General features: G+C 39.3%; 1 protein-coding gene across 3 annotated transcripts in view; it reads right to left on the bottom strand.

Moving 5' to 3' along the window:
- Positions 1–23698, bottom strand: part of LOC117201757 (caskin-2-like) — a 43383-nt gene that overhangs the window by 18155 nt on the left and 1530 nt on the right. The gene's annotated exons all lie outside the window — the stretch shown is intronic.

Below are 23698 nucleotides of genomic sequence, written 5' to 3'. Positions count from 1 at the left end.
CCCTGCATCGGCAGGCGGATTCTTAACCACTGTGCCAACAGGGAAGCCCTGTCCTTTTGTTTTATTGATGGTGTCTTTTAGTAAGCAGAAAATTTCAACTTCAAAAAAGTCCAATTTATCAGTTTTTAATTTTATGTTTAGTGCTTTTTTTGTGTCTGCTCTGAGAAAACGTCCCCAATCCCAAGGTCATGAAAATAATGACCTAAATTTTTTCTAGAAGTTTTATAGTGTTAGCATTTACGTTTAGGTCTATGATGGGGACAAGGTTCATTTTTTCATATACATTTATCCAATAGTTCCAGCACCATTTCTTGAAAATACGTTCCTTTCCTTACTGAATTACCTTGGTAACTTCGTCAAAAATCAACTGATTAGGGGCTTCCCTGGTGGCGCAGTGGTTGAGAGTCCGCCTGCCGATGCAGGGGACACGGGTTCGTGCCCCGGTCCGAGAAGATCCCACATGCCGCGGTGTGGCTGGGCCCGTGAGCCATGGCCGTTGAGCCTGCACATCTGGAGCCTGTGCTCCGCAACGGGAGAGGCCACAACAGTAAGAGGCCCGCGTACCGCAAAAAAAAAAAAAAAAAAAAAAATCAATTATCTATGTGTGGACTCTATATTCTGTTCCATTGATCTATTAGCCTTTATGCCAATACTTGATTCTGTCTTTATTACCACAGTAGTCTTGAAATCAGATTCAGTGGAGCCTTCAATTGCTCTCTTTCAAGATTGTTTAAACTATTATAGGTTCTTTACATTTCCATTAGAAAATTTTAATCAACTTGTCATTTTCCACCAAAAAGATTTTAATTTAATTGAGACTTTAACTGGCACATTGAATTTATAGATAGATTTGGAGAGAACTGACATCTTCTAATCCACAAACATGATATATTTCTCTATTGCTTTAGATTTTCTTAAATTTCCTCATGATTGTCATGTGGTTTTCATGGTAGAGTTCTGCATGTATTTTGATAAATTTTTTCCTAATTTTTTTGGTTTGTGGATACTATTAAAAAGAGATTTTTTAATTTCCATTTTAAACTGCTTGCTGTGAGTATATAGACATACACTTAACTTTTGTATATTGACCTAGTAATCTGTGACCTTACTAAACTCACTTATTAGTTCTAGTGGTTGTTTCATAGATGTCATACATAGTTATGTCAGATATAAATAGTTTTTCTTCTTCCTTCCCAATCCTTACACCTTTTATTTTTCTTTGCCTGATTGCAATCATTATGGCTCTAGTACAATACTGAATAAAATTGAGACCATTCTTGCCTTTTTCCCAGTCTTAGGGAAAAACACTCAATATTCCATCATTAAGTATGTCAGCTATAGGTTTTTCATAGGTGGCCTTTATCAGAATGAAGAAATTCTCTTGTACTCCTAGTTTTCTGAGATTTTTATTATGAATAAGTGTTGCATTCTTTCAAATGCTTATTCTACATCTACTGAGATCATAATGGTTTTTCTTTATTCTGTTGATACAATGAATTACTTTGATTGATTTCCAATATGAAACCAATCTTGCACTCATGGGATAAATCCCATTTGAACTTGATGTATTGCTCTTTTTACACATTGCTGGATTCAATTTGCTAATATTTTGTTAAAGATTTATGTGTCCATATTCATGAGGGATATTGATCTGTAAGGTTCTTTTCTTGTAGCATCTTTGTCATATTTTGGCTTCAGGATTATTTATTGCTGGTGTCACCAAACAAATTGGAAACTCTTCCTTCCTCCTTTGTGTTCTGAAAGGATTTCTGTAAGATTGGCATTATTATTTTTTCCTTAAATGTTTTATTGAATTTACCAAGGAAACTATCTGGTCCTGGAGTTTTGTTTGTGGGAAGATTTTTAATTAGGAATTCAACATCTGTAACAGACAATATTTGTAAAAAGGGACCATTAAATTTTTGTATTTATTTTTGTGTCAGTTTTGATAATTTGGATTTTTCAAGAAATTTTCTCATTTCGTCTAAGTTTTCAGATTTAGTGTCATTGACTTATTTATAATATTCATCTATTATCTTTTTAACATCTGTAGAATCTGTGATGATACCCCTCTTTTATTGCTGATACTGGTAATTTATGTTTTCTTTCTTTATTTTTCTTCTTAATCAGTCTTACTGGGGTTTACCAATTTTATTAATCTTTTTAGAAAACCAACTTTTGGAATTTTTAATTTACTCTATCATTTGTTTTTTATTTTGTCGATTTCTGTTCTTATTATTTTTTCTGCTACTCACTTTGGGTTTAAATCACTCCTCTAGTTCTGGAAGTAAAACTTAGGTCATTAATTTTAAATCTTTCTTCTTTTCTAACACTGTAAGCATTTAATGCTATAAATTTTACTCTAAGCACGGCCTAGCTGCAACCCTCAGTTTTTTGGGTTTTTTTTTTTTTTTTTTTTTTTTGCGGTACGCGGGCCTCTCACTGTTGTGGCCTCTCCCGTTGCAGAGCACAGGCTCCGGACGCGCAGGCTCAGTGGCCATGGCTCACGGGCCTAGCCGCTCCGCGGCATGTGGGATCTTCCTGGACCGGGGCATGAACCTGTGTCCCCTGCATCAGCAGGCGGACTCTCAACCACTGCACCACCAGGGAAGCCCAACCCTCAGTTTTTGATAGGTTGTATCTTTATTCAGTATGAAATATTTCCTAACTCTCCTTGTGATTTCTCCCTTGTCCTATGGGTACTGCTTAATATCCAGATATGTGGGACTTTTCTAGTTATATTATTATTGATTTCTCATTTATTTCTGTTGTCAAAAGAGAACATACTACATAAAACTGAAATGTACTAAGGCTTATTTTATGGTTCAGCATGTGGTCTATTTTGATGAATATTCCATATGCACTTGAAAAGAATTGATGGCATTTGTGATAGACTGAACAATGGCCCCAAAGGTATCTAGGTCCTAATTCTTGGAAATTGAATGTTACCTTATATGATGTATTAGTCAGGTTCTCAAGAGAAACAGAACTAATAGGATGTGTGTGTATAAATTTAGAGAGAGAGAGATTTTAAAGAATTGGGCTCATGCAATCATGGAGGTTGGCAAATCCAAAATCTGCAGGGTAGTTGGCAGGCTGGAGACCCAGAAGAGAGTTGCAGTTTGAGTCCAAAGGCCAGTTGCTGGCAGAATTCCGTTTTCTTCCAGGGAAGTCGGTCTTTTTCTATTAAGGCTTTAACTGATTGGATGAGGCCCATCCACATTATGGGGGGTAATTTGCTTCACTCAAAGTCTACTGATTCAAATGATAATCTCATCTAAAAAATGCCCTCACAGAAACATCTAGAATAGTGCTTGACCAAATATCTGGGTACTGTGGCCTAGCTAAGTTGACACATAAAATTAACCACATATGCCAACAGAACCTTTGCAGATATGATTAAGTTAAGAATCCTGAGATGGGAAGATTATCCTGGATTATCCAGATGGGCCCTAAATGTGATCATGAGTGTACTTATAAGGGAAGCAGAGGGAAATGTGATTACAGAGACAGAAGAGAAGGGGATGCCATGATGAAGCAGAGAGAAATTTGAAGATGCTCTGCTGCCGGCACTGAAGATGGATAAAGGAGCCATGAGCCACAGAAGGCAAGCTGGAATCTGCAGGAGAAACCCCACTAAAAGCTGCGAAAGGCAAGGAAATGGATTCTCCCCGAGAGCCTCTGGAGTGTGCACTGCATTCTGACACCTTGGTTTTGGCCCCGTGAAACTAATTGCAGACTTCTGACCTTCAGAGGTAGAAGAGAGTGAATGTATGTTGTTTTGAGCCAACTGGCTTGTGGTCATTTGTTACAGGGGCCATACAAAACTAATACAGATTTTATTGTCTGGAAGCGGGGTGCTGCTGTAACAAACACCTGAAAACACAGAGTAGCTTTGGATTTGGGGAAAGGATAGACTCTGGAAGAATTCTGAGAAGCATGATAGAAAGAGCCTGGATTGCTGCGAGTAGACTGTTAGGAGAAATAATGGTTGTTAAAGACTGTCAGTGATGGCTCAGATGGAAGTGAGGGGCACAGTAGAAAAGCCCACATAATCTTAGAGAACACCTAGATTGTCATAAACAGACTGTTGGCAAAAAGTATGGATGTTCAAGGTGCCGCTGGTGAAGGTTCAGAGGAAATGAGGAACATGTGATCAGAAGGAAAGAGGATCCTTATTATATCATGGCAGAAAGCTTAGCTGAATTATGTCCTCGTGTTGTGAGGAGAGCAGAACTTGTGAGCAAGTGTAGCTGAGGAGACTTCCAAGCAAAGTGCAGAGGATGCAGCCTGGTTTCTTCTTGCTGCTTATAGTAAAATTTGAGAGGTAACAGATAAATTGAGGGAAGAACTGTTAAGCACCAAGAATTGATGATTTGGGAAACTCTTGACCTATTCAGATTGCAAAACATGCTAATTAGGAGAGTCAGTGTCCAAAAAGCAGACTGTAGAGAGAAGGCCAAGGGTGTGGCTGGAGAGCCATTTGCTAGTGCTGAAGAGATGAGACACGTCACCGTGGATCCCCCCAGCCATTTGAGCAGAAGCCAAGAATAGAGATGGGAGACTCCAGGGAAGCTCTGTGGAAGAACCTCTTGTTTCATGGTGTGACTAATGTCCTTGACATACACAAGGGTTTTGAGAATGTTATGTCAGCAGAAACACTGCCAGCTTGAACTGAAAGAGAAAGGGTGAAATGAAAGAAGTTGTCACCAAAATTCTAGAGGCCGGAAGCAGGCTGATAAAACTACTCTGGTGCAAACATGTGCTACCCTTCAAGAAAAAAGAAGATGGGGAAGCAGGGGGCAGGGTAGGGGTGGAAGCCTCAAGCCACAGAGGATAACTCCTGGATCTTGAGACCTAATGGAGTTTGGCCAGTTGGATTTCAAAATTGCATGCGGCTGGTGACTCTTTCTTCCTTCCATTCTCTCCCTTTTGAAATGGGAATGTCTACAGCTGTTACCCTGTGCCTGTCCCACAATTGTATTTTGGGAGCAGGTAACTTGTTTTCTAATTTTACAAGTCCACAGATGGAGAGGAATTTTGCTCCAGGATGGCTCATACCCAGAGTCTCACCCATACCTGTTTTACATGATATACGTGACGAGATTCTGAGCTGATGATATTTAGACAAGATTTGTGGCTTGAGATGATACTGTCATAGGTTGAGACTTAGGAGGATGCTAGGATGAGGTGACTATGTTTTGTGTGTGGGATAGACGTGACTCTTTGAGGTCTGAGGGTTGGACTGTGGTTGACTAAAAAAATGGTCCCCAAAGATATTCAGATTATAATCCCTGAACTTGTGAATATTACCTTATATGGCTTTAAAGAAAACCTCAGTCCTCCTCTTTTTTGTCTCTCCTCTACTCTCACACTACTATCACACTCACAACACTTCTGACACCAGATGTGTGAGAGTTTTTCCCACACCAAGCAACTGTATGACACCAGATGAGTGTCCTACAATTCAACTCAATTCTGACACTGTCTACCTGGAGACAGCAACAGATCCCATAAGACTGCCCCCCACCTTCCATCTCAGATGCCAGTCAAAAGTCCACATTGTTACCTGTGCTTCTGACCAACCAGCTGTAAACTGGAGGTTCCCGCAACACTCCCCTTGGTTTGATTAATTTGTCACAGTGACCCACAGAACTCAGGAAAACCGTTTACTTACTGCCTACCAGTTTATTATTAAAAATACGATAAAAGATACCCATGAACATCCAGATGGAAGAGATGCATGGGGCAAGGTATACGGGAAGGGGCGTGGAGCTCCCACGCCCTCTCGGGGCCACCACTCTCCTAGCACCTCCATGTGTTCACGAACCTGGAAGCTCTCTAAACCCCAAACTACTGGGGTTTTTATGGACGCTTCATCATGCAGGCATGATTGATCACTAACCCCACTTCCAGCTCCTCTCCCCTCTCTGGAGAATGATGGGTGGGACTGAAAATTGATTTAAAAATTGATCATACCTACATGATGAAGCCACCACGAAAATCCTAATAGTGTGGGGTTCAGAGAGCTTCTACGTTGGTGAACACATCCATGTGCCAGGCGGGTGACGCTCCTCAACTCCATGGGGAAAGAAACTCCCGTGCTTGGGACTGCCCCAGACTTTGCCTTACGTATCTCTTCATTTGGCTGTTCCTCTGTCCTCTGTATCTTTATCATATCCTTTAATAAATGGTAAACATAAGTGTTGCCCTGAGTTCTGAGAGCTATTCTAGCAAGTAATTGAATCCAAGGGGGAGAAGGTCCTGGGAATCACTGATCTGTTGTCACGTTGGACAGAAGTTGTGGGTAAACTGGGGACCAACTACTTGTGAGTGGCATCTGCAGTCTTGTAGGACTGAGCCCTTCACCTGTGGGATCGATACCATCTCCAGGTAGATAGTGTGAGAACTGAGTTAAACTGTAGACACCCATCTGGTGTTGTGGAGAATTGCTTGGTGTGGGGAATAACCCCACACATCTGGTGTCAGAAGTGTTGTGAGTGCGGCAGTCATGTGAGAGCAGAGGAGAGACTCACAGGAGTGGTGTGGGTTTTCTATACAAGGGCAAAAGGGGCTTTACATGTGTGACTAAGTTAAGGATCTTGAGATGAGAAGATTATCATGGGTTATCCAAGGTGGGCCCTAAATGTAATCACAAGTGGTCCTTGTAAGAAGGGCACAGGGACATTTGACTACAGAGAAGAAGGAAATGTGAAGGAAAATGCTACATTTCTGGCTTTGCAGGTGGAGGAAGGGACTGCAAACCAAGGATGCAGCTCTGGAAGCTGGAAAAGGCAAGGAAACAGAGCCTCCAAAGGCAGTGCTGCCCACTGGCACCTTGATTTGGGGCCAGAGAAACTGATTTCAGACATCCGACCTCCAGAACTGTGAGAGAGTTATTTTGTATTTTTAGCCATCAACTTTGCAGTAATTTGTTATAGCAGCCATAGATAGTGTTGTTCCAATCTTTATCATTACTGTTGTGTGCGTGCGTGCGTGCGTGCGTGCGTGTATGCGTTCTGTCTCATTTTATCAATTCCTAAGAGAGGATGGTTAAGCTCTCTCCAACCATGATTGTGAGTTTTTCTACTTCTCCCTTCAGTTCTCAGTTTTTGTTTCATGAGCTTGGAACCTCTATTGTTAGATACAGACATAATTAGGATGGTTGTATCTTCCTGATGAAATGTCTCTTTTATCATTATAAAATGCCCTTCACCTCTGGTGATACAGTAATACAGTTCAGGGGTCAGCCATGGCTTTGGGGGGAATTTACATGCAGATTTGGGAGGGGCTCTCCACTCTGTGGCTCCTTCCTTCCAGGATGGCCTCCCCCAATTTCTATTTACTCTGCCAGCCTCAAACTCCATGCTCTGGTACCTAACTTTGTGTCTTAGGATACATTTGACTGTGTCTGTGACTTACTGTGGCTTCCTACTTGACTTTTAGTCACCCCAAGCTCTTACAGATTGGTCAGTGCCTCCAGGGGCAAGTCACAGGAAAGCAGGATTTACAGAGTGCACCTCCCTCCTCAAGAGTCAAATACCCTCCAGTTTCTGCCTGCTTTCTTTGCTCTCCAGTGTCTTAAAATAATGTATGTATTTTTAAAATATTTTGTCTAGAGTTTATAACTGTTGTCTGTAAGAGGATTAGACTAATATAAGCTACTCTGTCATTGTTGAAACCAGAAACCCCCTTAATTACACTACAGTTTTTAAGAACTTATAGAGTCCAAAAGAAAAAAAATTTTTTAATGCAAACAGCTACCTTGGGAAATGAGGAGGAAAGAAGTTAGGCAGCTGGCTTGGACTCATTCCTCTTCCGATTAGTGGGGGACATTCCCAGGGAAAGAAAGGCCAGCGACCTGGTCTAATCCCCTTGTAAATATACTGACAACTGGATATTTGCTAGGAGGAGAGTGCTTATAAACTAAATTCTTTCAGCATGACGTCTCTGGTTTAGAATGGCTTATCATAAACAGACCTAGACTCTGGATTTATGACTGGAAAGGGTAATATTAGAGTTGTACAACTATTGGGTATAAAATAGAGATGACCTAAATTTAGAGGACCTAAGTGCCACTCCCCACCCCCACCCCCCGCCCCGCACTGTGTGAGGTGCCCTGCAAACCTTGTTAGAGACTTCATATATTATTGTGAGCCAGGGAGCACATGTCCAAGCAGACCCAGGAACCACCGGGGATGTCTCAGACTTCCCCCTGCTTTGCATGTGCCTCTTGATTATTATATTCATAAATTTGATACTGGCAAGATCTCTGCCTCAGGTCAGTCCAGTTTCACCTGATCCTTTGTGTTAGCTCAGAAAATATTCATAGCAAATACCTGAATGGGGCCAATATCCTTATTACAAAAGCTCATATAAATTATTAAGAAAAGCATTGAGACACCAAACGATACACACACATAAGACTCAATAGGCAATTCACAAAAGAAAAAATGTAAATGAATATAGAAAAAGATTCATACTCCCTAGCAATCAGTGTAATTTATAACAACATGGAGTTGTTCTTGTATTTTTTTAATCTTGAAAAATTAGCAAAGATGACACAAACAGATGGAGAGATAAAAGATGACACAAACAGATGGAGAGATATACCATGTTCTTGGTTTGGAAGAATCAATATTGTGAAAATGACTATACTACCCAAAGCAATCTACAGATTCAATGTAATCCCTATCAAATTACCAATGACATTTTTTACAGAAATAGAATGAAAAAAATCTTAAAATATGTATGGAGACACAAAAGACCCCGAATAGCCAAAGTAATCTTGAGGGAAAAAAAAGGAGCTGGAGGAATCAGACTCCCTGACTTCAGACTATACTTCAAAGCTACAGTAATCAAGACAATATGGTACTGGCACAAAAACAGAAATATAGATCAGTGGAACAGGATAGAAAGCCCAAAGATAAACCCACGCACTTTTGGTCAACTAATCTATGACAAAGAAGGCAAGGATATACAATGGAGAAAAGACAGCCTCTTCAATAAGTGATGCTGGGAAAACTGGGCAGCTACATGTAAAAGAATGAAATTAGAACACTCCCTAACACCATACACAAAAATAAACTCAAAATGGATTACAGACCTAAATGTAAGGCCAGACACTATCAAACTCTTAGAGGAAAACACAAGCAGAACACTCTATGACATAAATCACAGCAAGATCCTTTTTGACCCACCTCCTAAAGAAATGGAAATAAAAACAAAAATAAACAAATGGGACCTAATGAAACTTAAAAGCTTTTGCACAGCAAAGGAAACCACAAACAAGACGAAAAGACAACGTTCAGAATGGGAGAAAATATTTGCAAATGAAGCAACTGACAAAGGATTAATCTCCAAAATTTACAAGCAGCTCATGCAGCTCAATATCAAAAAAAACAAACAACCCAATCCAAAAATGGGCAGAAGACCCAAACAGACATTTCTCCAAAGAAGATATACAGATTGGCAACAAACACATGAAAAAATGCTCAACATCATTAATCATTAGAGAAATGCAAATCAAAACTACAATGAGGGGCTTCCCTGGTGGCGCAGTGGATGAGAGTCTGCCTGCCGATGCAGGGGACACGGGTTCGTGCCCCGGTCAGGGAAGATTCCACATGCTGCGGAGCAGCTGGGCCCGTAATCCATGGCCGCTGAGCCTGTGCGTCCAGAGCCTGTGCTCTGCAACGGGAGAGGCCACAACAGTGAGAGGCCCGCATACTGCAAATAAAAAAAACAAAACTACAATGCAATATCATCTCACACTGGTCAGAATGGCCTTCATCAAAAAATCTACAAACAATAAATGCTGGAGAGGGTGTGGAGAAAAGGGAACCCTCATACACTGTTGGTGGGAATGTAAATTGATACAGCCGCTATGGAGAACAGTATGGAGGTTCCTTAAAAAACTAAAAATAGAACTACCATACGACCCAGCAATCCCACTACTGGGCATATACCCTGAGAAAACCATAATTCAAAAAGAGTCATGTACCACAATGTTCATTGCAGCTCTATTTACAATAGACAGGACATGGAAGCAACCTAAGTGTCCATTGACAGATGAATGGATAAAGAAGATGTGGCACATATATACAATGGAATATTACTCAGCCATAAAAAGAAATGAAATTGAGTTATTTGTAGTGAGGTGGATGGACCTAGAGTCTGTCATACAGAGTGAAGTAAGTCAGAAAGAAAAAACAAATACCATATGCTAACACATATATATTGAATCTAAAAAAAAAAATGGTCACGAAGAACCTAGGGGCAAGACAGGAATAAAGATACAAAGCTACGAGAGAATGGACTTGAGGACATGGGGAGGGGGAAGGGTAAGCTGGGACAAAGTGTATATATGGACATATATACACTACCAAATGTAAAATAGATACCTAGTGGGAAGCAGCCACATAGCACAGGGAGATCAGCTCGGTGTTTTGTGACCAGCTAGAAGGGTGGGATAGGGAGGGTGGGAGGGAGGGAGATGCAAGAGGGAAGAGATATGGGGATACATGTATATGTATAACTGATTCACTTCGTTATAAAGCAGAAACTAACACACCATTGTAGAGCAATTATACTCCAATAAAAATGTTAAAAAAAAAAAAGGCAGAAGACCTAAATAGACGTTTCTCCAAAGAAGACATACAGATGGCCAAGAGGCACATGAAAAGCTGCTCAACAACACTACTTATTAGAGAAATGCAAATCAAAACTACAATGAGGTATCACCTCACACTGGTTAGAATGGGCATCATCAGAAAATCTACAAACAACAAATGCTGGAGAGGGTGTGGAGAAAAGGGAACCCTCTTGCACTTTTGGTGGGAATGTAAACTGATATAGCCACTATGGAGAACAGTATGGAGGTTCCTTAAAAAACTAAACTTAGAATTACCATAAGACCCAGCAATCCCACTACTGGGCATATACCCAGAGAAAACCATAATTCGAAAAGACACATGAACCCCAATGTCCACTGCAGCACCATTTACAATAGCCAAGTCATGGAAGCAACCTACATGCCCATCGACAGACAAATGGATAAAGAAGATGTGGTACATATATACAATGGAATATTACTCAGCCATAAAGAGGAATGAAATTGGGTCATTTGTAGACATGTGGATGGACCTAGAGACTGTCATACAGAGTGAAGTCAGTCAGAAAGAGAAAAACAAATACTGTATATTAATGTATATATGTGGAATCTAGAAAAATGGTACAGATGAACCGGTTTGCAAGGCAGAAATAGAGACACAGATGTAGAGAACAAACATATGGACACCAAGGGGGGAAAGTGGGGGTGTGGTGGTGTGATGAATTGGGAGATTGGGATTGACATATATACACTAATAGGTACAAAATAGATAACTAATAAGAACCTGCTGTATAAAAATAATAAATAAAATTCAAAAAAATTAGCAAACAATTTTATAAAAACTGTAATTTCTAAAAATAGCCAGGGTAGAGGGAAGAGACAGTCTCACACCTTGCTGGAGGGGAGCAAACCTTAATGCAAATCTTTTGAAAAGCAATTTCATAATATTCTTCAAAAGCCCCAATAATTTCATTTATGCAGATTCATCCTAAAGGAAATAATTCTAAATACAAAGAAATCTATGCCCTAAAATTTTTTAAATTGGAAGTAATCTAAAAAGTACAACAGTAAGTGAATGGTTAAACATAGTGTGGTGTATCTATTCACTGGAATATTGTCCCACTATTTCAAATAATGTTTATGAAAACTACATAGTAATACATGAATATAATGCAATGTTAAGGGGAAAAAAGTAGGCTATAAAATGGTTCACATAGGGCTTCCCTGGTGGCGCAGTGGTTGAGAGTCCGCCTGCCGATGTAGGGGACACGGGTTCGTGCCCCGGTCTGGGAATATCCCACATGCCGCGGAGCGGCTGGGCCCGTGAGCCATGGCCACTGAGCCTGCACGTCCGGAGCCTGTGCTCCGCAACGGGAGAGGCCACAACAGTGAGAGGCCCGCGTACCACAAAAAAAAAAAAAAAAAAAAAAAAAGATAAACTGAGGCACATTAACTTTTTTTTTTTTTTAAGAGTTTATTTGAGTCCACATTGATTTAACTGGGCAGCACCAAACCAAAGGTGATTAGGAGCTCTCACTGACAGGAGCTAGGGGAGGGGTTTTACAGAGAAGAAGCAAAGCAAGGAAATTATTTGATTGGCCACAGCTTAAGCAGTTAGTTGCCTTATTTGGGAAAGCCTAGTTGGCTGTTTGTGGTTGGTGGTTCTTAAGTTTCATTTTCTCTGGTTCAAGTGCATCAACTCTGGCTTAGGTTTTGGTTTGCCTGCGTGAGGCACCAAGGCATTAGAGCCAATTCAGTCTAATGGCCTCCTTGTTCGATTACCTTAACATGCATCACACCTTTTCCCTCCACGTTCAGTAAAGTAATTCCTCACTCAGTGGGCATGACTATTGGACAGCTACTACTTTCCTTCCTAAACCAACACGTGTAGAGTGGTACACACAACCAAAGAAAATAAGAAAGTGGAAGCCAGGCTATTAAAAAAAATGTTTGCCGAGTTGTCTACAAAGTATAATTTAATTTCATAAATCTTGTAAGAAAAATGACAAGGTGATATGCACATCCTTGAAATGGTTTAAAGAAACAAACACCAAAATGCTGCGCCCATCCGCTTCACGCCATAGAAATATTGAATGAAGGTGGAGCCCGGAGAGAAAACGGCTTCAATTGGTGGTTCTCCAAGTGCGATCTGCAGACCCCTAGGGTATGTGTGGGCAATATGGTTTTCATACTAATACTAAGATTTTATTATTATTCTTTCTCACTATGTTGACATGTGCACTGATGGAACAAAAGCAATGGCAGGTAAAACTTCTGGTGTCGGAGTGTAGAAGAACTCAGCAGCGCCAAACAGTACTGGTAGTCATTACATCAGTCACTGTCACAAATTAGTGACTTTTTAAAAGAGTCAGATTCAACTGAGAACGTACAAAAGAAATCAGTAAAGGTTATCCAATTTATTTAATCTCTACCCTTGATTTATAATCCTTTTACCATTCTGTGTAGTGAAATGGGAAGCAGGCATCAAGCATTTCTGCTACAATCTGAAGTGTCTTGGTTGTCTCTATGAAAAGCACTCATGTGATTACGCTTACACGTAAGCTGCACGAGCTGCTTTTTCTAGAGAACATCATTTTTGCTTGGAAGTATGATGGACAAGTGAAAGCTATTCAGACTTGTGTACCTGGCAGACATTTTCTTGAAAATGAACAAAGTGAGTCTATCATTTCAAAGGGAAACAAGTCATAGGGAGATACTGATGGTATGTGTTGCTAATGACAAAATGTAAGCTTTCAAGTGAAAACGAGAATTCTAGAAAACTTGTATCTGCTATAGTGACTTTAATAGCTTCCCAGCACCTAAAGATTTTCCGGATGAGATTGGTGATGATATTAAAGATTTGTGTTTTTTATATTGTAAAATTAAGTGTGTTAATATTTGGAAGATCTGCATAATCAGTGAACCAATGTTTTTCTAAACGGTCAATACATGATGTTATAAAATCATGCATGGGTAAAAGGATCCATTAAAGTTCAAGAGAGATCAATGCATTTTAATGTAACAGATATGAAAAGTTATTGATATCATTTCAGACTCCACTCTGCAACTATAAGAAATTACAATTGTTAAACTTAGCATAGTATCAGAATAATCCGCAATGATCTGAGAAGGCTATTGAAACATTCTTACGTTTTCCAACTTTAAATCTATGCAAGGTCAAATTTTCTTCGTATACTTCCACCAAAGCGGCATATCACAAAAGATTGAATGCAGAAGCAGATGTGAGGATCCAGTTGTCTGCTTATAAGCCAGACATTAAAGAAATTTGCAAAAATGTTGTATTAGTTTTCTCTTGCTGTTATAAAAAATTACCGCAAACTTAGTGGCTTAGTAATACATGCTTATTACCCTACAGTTCTGTAGGGCAGAAGTCCAACACACGTCTTACGGGACTAACAGGTGTTACAGGGCCGTGCTCCTTTTTCGAGGCTCTAATGGAGAATGTGTCTCCTTGCCTTTTCCAACTTGTAGAGGCCACACTCTTTCTTTGGCTTGAGGTCTCTTTCCTCTATATTCAAAGCCAGCAACACTGCATTTCCCTCTGACTCTTCTTTAGTTGTTGCATCTCCTTCCGACCACAGCCAGGAAAGGTTCTGCACTTTTAAGGATTTGTGTGACTAAGCCCACCTGGACAATCCAGGAAAACTCCCCATCTCAGGGTCCTTAACCCTAGTCACATTTACAAAGTCCCTTTTGCCATTTAAAGTTAACATATTCACAGGTTCTAGGGAATAGGGTATAGACTTCTTTGGGGGACATTATTCTACCTCCCACAAATGTAAAACAGTGCCACTTTTCTCGCTAATTTTTTGCAGTAACATATAGTTATTTTTCATTAAAATGTTATGTTAATATGTCATTGGTTATTACTTTAAAAAGAATAAATTTTTTAAATTTCTCAGTTTTAATTTCTAATACCGTAAATATTGATAGATATAGTCCACATAAACAAAAGCTTTTTGGAGTCCTCAGTTTTGAGAGCATAAAGGGGTAGCAAAACCAAAAAGTTAGAAAACATCTAGCTTAACTTACTGAAATGGTAAAAGCAGACATCATAGGAACTCCTTTAAAATAACACAAACATCGGGAATTCCCTGGTGGTCCAGTGGTTAGGACTCGGTGCTCTCACTGCCAGGGCCCCAGGTTCAATCCCTGGTTCAGGGAAATAAGACCCCGCAAGCTGCATGGTGCAGCCAAATAATAATAATAATAATAATAATAATAATAATAATAATAATAATACAAACATCCTCTGAGGAGAGATGATCCATCCTAGCTATCATGCAGAGAAAATGATGTAAATGTGAGTCATTACGTGAATCGACATAATCTTTCAGGCAATTGCTGGCAATTTCTAGACATACTGGCAAGAGCTGTTTCAGGGTGTCCTTCAAGCATCCCTTCTGTCCACAGTGTCACCCATGACTGGCAATACTGCAGATCTGTTGCCAGCAACTGGCCCATGGCTGGGTTTCATAGCTGGCAGACTGGCTCTGTCCTGAAACCCTACAGGTGAGACTATCCAAACATGGTGTATCATGGAAAGTGGCTTTGCATGGCTCAAAGGGGAGGCAAAGAAACTGTTCCAGACTTGAAAACACAACAGTCCAAAACCTATGGGACACAGCAAAAGCAGCCTTGAGACGGAAGTTTATAGCGATACAAGCCTACCTCAGGGAATAAGAAAGATCTCAAATAAACAACCTAAACTTATGCCTGAAAAACTAGAAAAAAGAACACACAAAGCCCAAAGTTAGCAGAAGGAAAGAAATCGTCAAGAGCAGAGCAGAAAGAAATGAAATAGACACTTTAAAAACAAAAGAAAAGGGCTTCCCTGGTGGCACAGTGGTTGAGAGTCCACCTGCCGATGCAGGGGACACAGGTTTGTGCCCCGGTCTGGGAAGATCCCACATGCTGCGGAGCGGCTGGGCCTGTGAGCCATGGCCACTGAGCCTGCGTGTCCGGAGCCTGTGCTCCGCAACGGGAGAGGCCACAACAGTGAGAGGCCCGCGTACCGCAAAAAAAAAAAAGAAAGAAAAAGAAAAAGAAACGATTAATGAAACTAAGAGCTGGTTCTTTGAAAAAACAAACAAAATTGATAAACCTTTAGCCAGACTCATCAAGAAAAACAGATTGAGGACCCAAATCAATAAAATCAGAAATGAAAGAGGAAAAGTTACAATTGACACCACAGAAATGCAAAAACTCATAAGAGATTACTATGAACAATTATATGTCAATAAAATGGACAACCTAGAAGAAATGGATACATTCCTAGAAACATACAATCTCCCAAGACTGAATCAGAAAGAAATAGAAAATATGAACAGACTAATTACCAGTAATGAAATTGAATCAGTAATTTAAAAAAAAAACCTCCTGACAAACAAAAGTCCAGGACCAGACTGCTTCACAGATGACTTCTACCAAATATTTAAAGAAGAATTAATACCAAACTATTAATGTCAAACTATTCCAAAAAACTGAAGAGGAAAGAATGTTCCCAAACTCATTTTATGAAGCCAGCATTTACCTGAAAGCAGACAAAGACGCCACAAAAAAAGAAAATTACAGGCTAATATCACTGATGAACACAGATGCAAAAGTCCTTAAGGAAATATTAGCAAGCCAAATTCAACAATACATTAAAGGGATCATACATATACCATGATCAAGTGGGATTTATCCCAGGGATGCAAGGATGGTTCATTATCTACAAATCAATCAATGTGATACACCACATTAACAAAATGAAGAACAAAAATCACAGTATCATCTCAATAGATGCAGAAAAAGCCTTCTAACAAAATCCAACACCTCTTTATGATAAAAACTCTCAATAAAGCAGTTATAGAGGGAACATACCTCAACATAATAAAGGCTATATATGACAAACTAGCAGCCAACATTATACTCAAGGGTGAAAAACTGAAAATGTTTCTCTAAAATCAGAAACAAGGATGCCCACTCTTACCACTTTTATTCGACATAGTATTGGAAGTCCTAGCCACAGCAATCAGACAAGAAAAAGAAATAAAAGGAATTCAAATTGGAAAGGAAGGAGTAAAACTGTCACTGTTTTCGGATGACGTGATACTATACATAGAAAATCCTAAAAACATCAACCAAAAAACTATTAGAACTAAGAAATAAATTTAGTGAAGTTGCAGGATACACAATTAATATACTGAAAGCTGTTGTATTTCTATACACTAACAATGAACTATCAGAAAATAAAAATAAAATTAACTCATTATTGACTGGGGGATTTTTGCAGAAACTAATGCCTATGGCCGGTGATTTTTATTTTGGCCAGCCAAAAATAATTATGTTATTTCACTAACACTTTGCGGGTTTATTACATTCAACAGTTACACCTGACTCACCTGTAAAGTCTTCTAATTTTCATGAAATGTTTTCTTCAATTCACTCTTCTGTAGAAGCAAAGGAGCATTCTCCAGCACCATGAGTTTCATTTTCACTTTCTGTATCAGAATCAATCACTAAGGTTTTTTGTCTTTTTTTGGACTAATATTCACATCGTCTGAATCAGAACTATATTCTGAAGAACTATCATCTTCTGAGACACTAGTATATATGTCACTCGGACAATCAGAGAAAGTATCTGCATAAAATTCGCCAAAAAATTCTTCCTCACTCAAAATTCTGTGATGCGTCATTTTAGAAAATTTTACATTTATAATATACACAAGGTTGGAACAAAAACCTAATGGAGCAAAATGTGAATGATAATGACAATCATGAGTTCTATAATGAACCCCTGATCAATTTTAAGTTCTAACAACTTATGTTAGTTGTATCACTCTCTAAAAACGGATTAATACATCTCTGGTCAATAATGTGTTAAGAAAACAATCCCATCTACAATTGCATCAAAAAGAATACCCAGGAATAAATCTAACCAAGGAGGTAAAAGACCTATACTTGGAAAACTATAAGACACTGATGAAAGAAACTGAAGATGACAAAGACAAATGGAAAGATATAACACGGTCGTGGTTTGGAAGAATTAACATTGTTAAAATGCCCATACGCCCCAAGGCAATCTACAGAGTCCATTCAACGCCTATCAAAATATCCATGGTATTTTTCACAGAACTAGAACAAATAATTCTAAAATTTGTATGGAAACACAAAAGATCCTGAATAGCCAAAACAATCTTGAGAAAGAAGAACAAAGCTGGAGGTTATCACAATCCCTGATTTCAAACTATGTTATAAAGCTACAGTCATCAAAACAGTATGATACTGGCACAGACACATAGATCAATGGGACAGAATAGAGAACCCAGAAATAAACCCACCCTTATATGTCAATTTATCTATGACAAAGGAGGCAAGAATAAACAGTGGGGGGAAGACAGCCTTGTCAATAAATGGTGTTGGGAAAACTGGAGAGCCACTTGCAAAAGAATCAAACTGGACCACTTTCTCACACTATACACAAAAATAAACTCAAAATGGATTAAAGTCTTAAATGTAAGACCTGAACCATAGGTTTTATGAAACCATAAAACTCCTAGAAGAAAACATAGGCAGTAGGCTCTTTGACATTGGTCTTAGCATATTTTTTTGGATCTGTCTATTCAGGCAAAGGAAACAAAAGCAAAAATAAACAAATAGCACTACCTCAAACTAAAAAGCTCTTGCATGGCAAAGGAAACCATCAACAAAATGAAAAGGCTGCCTACTGAATGGGAGAAGGTATTTGCAAATAATACATCTGATAAGGAGTTAATATCCAAAATATACAAATATAATATATCCAAAATATACAACCCAACATCAGAAAAACGAATAACCCAATTAAAAAATGGGCAGAGGAGCTAAATAGACATTTTTCCAAAGAAGATATACAGATGACCAACACACATGAAAAGATGTTCAACATCACTAATCATCAGGAAAATGCAAATCAAAAGCACAATGAGATATCACTTCACACCTGTCAGAATGGCTATTATCAAAAAGAGAAGAAATAACAAGTGTTGGCAAGGATGTGGAGAAAAGGGAACCCTTGTGCACTGGTGGTAGCAATGTAAGTTGGTGCAGCCACTATGGAAAACAGTATGGACGTTGTTCAAAAAATTAAAAATTATTTACACTTAGGTTGCTTCCCTATCTTGGCTATTGTAAACAATGCTACAATGAACATAGGGGTGGATATATCTTTTCGGAGTAGTGTTTTCATTTTCTTTGGATAAATACCTAGGAGTGGAATTGCTGGACCATATGGTAGTTCTAGTTTTAATTTTTTGAGGAAACTTAAAATCCCCTGCACACCAAAACCTGAAGCAGAAACCACCCGTTCTGGAACCGAGGTCAGGTTCAGGAAGGTGCTTACTCATCCTTCACAAACCAGCATGTGAAAAGCAGCTGAGAGTGACAATCTCAAAGGAGAACCATGAAGGGAATTAATTCATCAAAGATTACTCAGCCACAGCCCAGCTGATGCACTGACATGGAACCTTCTAAGTGGGCTAAAGAGGGCTGCTGCATCAGGTCAGACAGACTCAAGGTCTACACTTAATTCTGCCCCTCGTTATCCATGTATATTTGGGAAACATCTTTGTCTTTGTTGACTTCTATTTCCCCATATATAAAAGAGCAATAATAACGTTCCACCCCTCCAGAGTTGTTCTAATGGTTCAAGTTAAGACAAATAAAATGTAAAGCACATATAAATGGGGTCCAAGAACTGTCCATTCCCTATTCCTCTTTTTCTTGCTTTAAAAAGTTGACATGTCAAGAATCCAAGAAATGTATAGGTCCTGCTCTAGAGATGTTCACAGGAAGTGAGGGAGAAAAGTGACTTGTCTGCAGTAGATGCTGTGCAAAGGAATGCTAGCAGAGAGAGGTGCATGTAGCTTAGTACAGCCAGTGGAACAATGGTGTAAGGGGAATAGGGCTGGAACAGTCTTCTGCATTAAGCAAGCTTTGGCTTAGTTTCATGTGAAGGAGTCAAAAAATAACAATGGCCTGTTGAACAAGATAAAATTGTTTTTCCCTCCCTGAGACACAGTAAGGAGGTAAGCAATTCTAAGCTAGTGGCTCCACAATCATCAAAGACAGAGCTCCCTCCATTTTATTGATTCTCCATCCTCATGGTCATCACGGTCCAAGATGGCTGCTTGAGCTCTGGTTATCACCTCCACGTTCCAGATAGCAAGAAGAATAAGAGTGAGGATGTACCTCTTCTCCTTCCATCCCATTAGCCAGAACTTACTCACACGGCTTCACCTAGAGTGATCTGTGGGATTTCTGAGTGGAGTGGTCCATGAGTAGTGGTCCACATGTCTGGGGCTCTGGGGAGAGGACTAAGTTGGAGATTCATCAACATAGAGGTAGGTGGCAGCTTAGGTCATGGGTGGATTCCCCAAGAAGAGCGTGCACAGTGAGAACAGAACTCCAGTGACGCTTGGAAGCAACAATGGGCAGAGGAGGTGAAATCCGCCGTGGAGAGAAATAAGGCGAGCACGGCATCAAGGAGAAAATTTTTCAGTCAATACTGTTCAGTGGTAAAAGTCAGGCTACTTAGGAGTGATGTCATGGAAAATGGCAGACCAGGGGCTCCAAGAATCAGTACCTCCACTTAAGCAACCATTAAGCTGATAAAATCTGACAGAATCAGCTTTTCTGGAACTCTGGAATCTAATAATAAAAAAAAAACTTAGAGCAACCAGGGGAGTGACTCATGAAGAAAGAGGCTGCTATTTCAGTAAGAAATTGTTGCAGCATTTTTGCTTACCCACCCACCATCTCCCATTCCCCAGCCCAGCAGCAGCCAGGGGGACAACAGCCTGAATCCCTGCTGTGGCTTGCTGATGCCAAGGTGGGCAATACAGACCTTGTTCTCAAAAATGTGGCTGTACATTTTGGCCCAGCTGGCAGGTCCGTGAGGGTGCAGAGGCTGACATTTGCTTCACCCCCCTCAGACTGGAGCAACTTCCCAGGTGGCACCTTTTGAAAGGATTTAAAGACATACAGTACCCACAGTTGTCTGGGGCAAGGGGCGGCAGATGGGGTTAAGCAGCAGACAAACCAAAAAGCCTGCAAAGGGGAAGGCTGAGGAGGAAGATACTGGAAGAACAAGGGCTTTGAAGGGCTACTTCTTATATCAGGAAATCCAGACTACAACACACATGTCCAGGGCCAGACACATGCTCAGAAAAGACCTGAGAGGACCCTAGGCTTGCACTTTTGGCTAATCTTCCATGCAAGCAGGAAACAAAGACTAAGGCAGAGTTGCAGGTGGCCTGGTTAAGTGCAGCAGGAGAACCCAGCTCAGGGCCAATCTACAAAGACCAGGAGAGGTTTCTTCTAATTTGGGGCGGGGTGGGGGTGAACTCCAGGTATTTAAGGAAATCTGTGTCAAGTCAGTGGCTGACCAATGAGATAATGGAACAGAGACCTCAGTGACTACACATGATTGGAATACAGTCTGCACGTGGAAGCAACCTAAATGTGCATCGACAGAGGAATGGATAAAGAAGATGTGGTACATATATACAATGGAATATTACTCAGCCATAAAAAGAATGAAATAATGCCATCTGCAGCAACATGGATGGACCTAGAGATTATCATACTAAGTGAAGTCAGTCAGACAGAAAGACAAATATCATATGATATCACTGATATGTGGAATTTTAAAAGATGATACAAATGAGCTTATTTACAAAACAGAAACAGACTCACAGACTTCGAAAACAAACTTATGGTTACCAAAGGGGAAAGGGGATAAATTAGGAGTTTGAGATGAACAGATACACACTACTATATATAAAATAGATAATAAACAAGGACCTACTGTATAGCACAGGGAACTATACTCAATATTCTTCAATAACCTATATGGGAAAAGAATCTGAAAAAGAGTGGATATATGTATATGTATAACTGAATCACTTTGCTGTACACCTGAAACTAACACAACATTGTAAATCAACTATACCCCAATATAAAATAAAAATTAAATTAAAAAAAGGAATACAGTCTGCAAACATAGTTTGGAAATGTCACTAAACAAATGGATGATTGTAACCCTTAACAAGCAATAACAGCAAACCTTGCCAAGGGGTACAGAATCTGGTTTCCAGAGCTGCCACAATATTCAAATTGTCTAGTTGTCAACAAAAAATTACAAGGCATACAAAGAAAAAGTATGACTCATTCACAGGAAAAAGAATTTGGCAGAAACCATCTCCGAGGAAGCCCAGAAATTGGACTTGCTAAGACAAAGACTTTAGATGAACTGTCTTAAATATGCTCAGATAGCTCAAGGAAACTGTGGACATAGAACTAAAGGAAACCAGAGAACAATCAATGTATAAACGAATAGAAGAGATCAACGAAGAGACAGAACGTATAAAAAGGAACCAAACAGAAATAATTCTGGAGCTGAAATGTACAATAACTAAAATGAAAAATTTGAAAAGCTCAATAAAATTGACCAACTTTTAGCTAGACTGATAAAAAAGAGAAAAGGTATAATTAAATAATTAAAATCAGAATGACAGTGGGGACATCATTATGACCCCTGAAGAAAAACAAAGAATTATAAGGGCATACTATGAACAATTATACACCAGCAAATTAGATAATCTACAGAAAATGGACAAATTCCTAGAAACACACAAACTACCAAAACTGACTCAACAAGAAATAGGAAATCTGAACAAACCTATAAAAAGTAAAGGGATTGAATCAGTAGTAAGAGATTGAATCTGTGATCAAAAATCTCTTCAAAGGCAGGATCAGATGGCTTCTCTGGGTGAATTCTACAAAACCTTTAAAGAAGAACTAACACCAATCCTTCTCAAACTCTACCAGAAAATGGAAGAGGGAATACCTCCTAAACTCATTTTACGAGTCTTTATGCTCCACATTAGGGGCTGAAATTCAACCTCTCAATAAAGTACAATACCGCAAGTTCCCAAAACAACGACAAACCTGGCTGGGCAGTCCTTTCTTGGGGATTCTGCAGAGATGACTCATACATCAGTTAGCGTTGAGTTTGTGACCCTGAAGGATCTTTACATTTTAAAGAACCTATTGTTTAATCATTGTTTCTGTTACTTGTAATTCATTTCTCTAATTTATCAAAGGTTATTATTTGGATCATTATTTTGTCTGTCAAAATGCGGACCTGCCCCATTTCCATCTTGGGTTTATTTTCATTTAAATAGCTCTTCTTAAAATTTGTTTTTTCCCATTTATCTATAGCCCAATGATTTTTGACAAGGGGGGCCAAGACCATTCACAGGGGGAAAGAACAGTCTCTGCAACAAATGGTGCTGGGACAACTGGATAACCACATGCCAAAGAATGAAGCTGGACCCGGACCTCACACCATATACAATAATTAACTCAAAACGTATCAACAATCTAAATGTAAGCGCTAAAACCATAACACTCTTAGAAGAAAACATAGAGGTAAATCTTCATGACTTTGGATTTGACAACAGATTCTTGACTATGACACCAAATGCACAAGCAATAAAAGAAAAAATTGATAAACTGGACTTCATCAAAATTAAAGCCATGTATGCACTAAAGGATATTATCAGAAAGTGAAAAGACAACCTGCAAAATGGGAGAAAATATTTGCAAATCATATATCTGATTGGGTCTGATATCCAGAATATATAAAGAACCACTTACAATAACAAAAAGATAACCCAATTAGAAATGGGCAAAGGACTTGAGTAGACATTTCTCTGAAGATATACAAACGGTCAACAAGCACAGGAAGGACACTCAACATCACTAGTTAACAGGGAGATCCAAACCAAAACCTTCATACCCATTAGGAAGGCAATAAATAATTTTAAATTTTAATGTTAAGTAACAAGTGATGGAGAATGTGGAGAAATTGGAACCCTCTGTTCACTGTTGGTAGGAGTGTAAAATGGTTCAGGCTCGTGAAAAACAGTTTGATGGTTCCTCAAAAAGTTAAAAATAGAATTTCCATATGATCTAGCAATTCAACTCCTAGGTATGTACCCCAAAGAACTGAAAACAGGTATTCAGACAAATATTTGT

Source organism: Orcinus orca, chromosome 1 (assembly GCF_937001465.1).
Source record: "Orcinus orca chromosome 1, mOrcOrc1.1, whole genome shotgun sequence".
Lineage (NCBI taxonomy): Eukaryota > Metazoa > Chordata > Mammalia > Artiodactyla > Delphinidae > Orcinus > Orcinus orca.
Note: the sequence above shows the minus strand (reverse complement) of the source record. Positions and strands in the feature narration are given on the sequence as shown.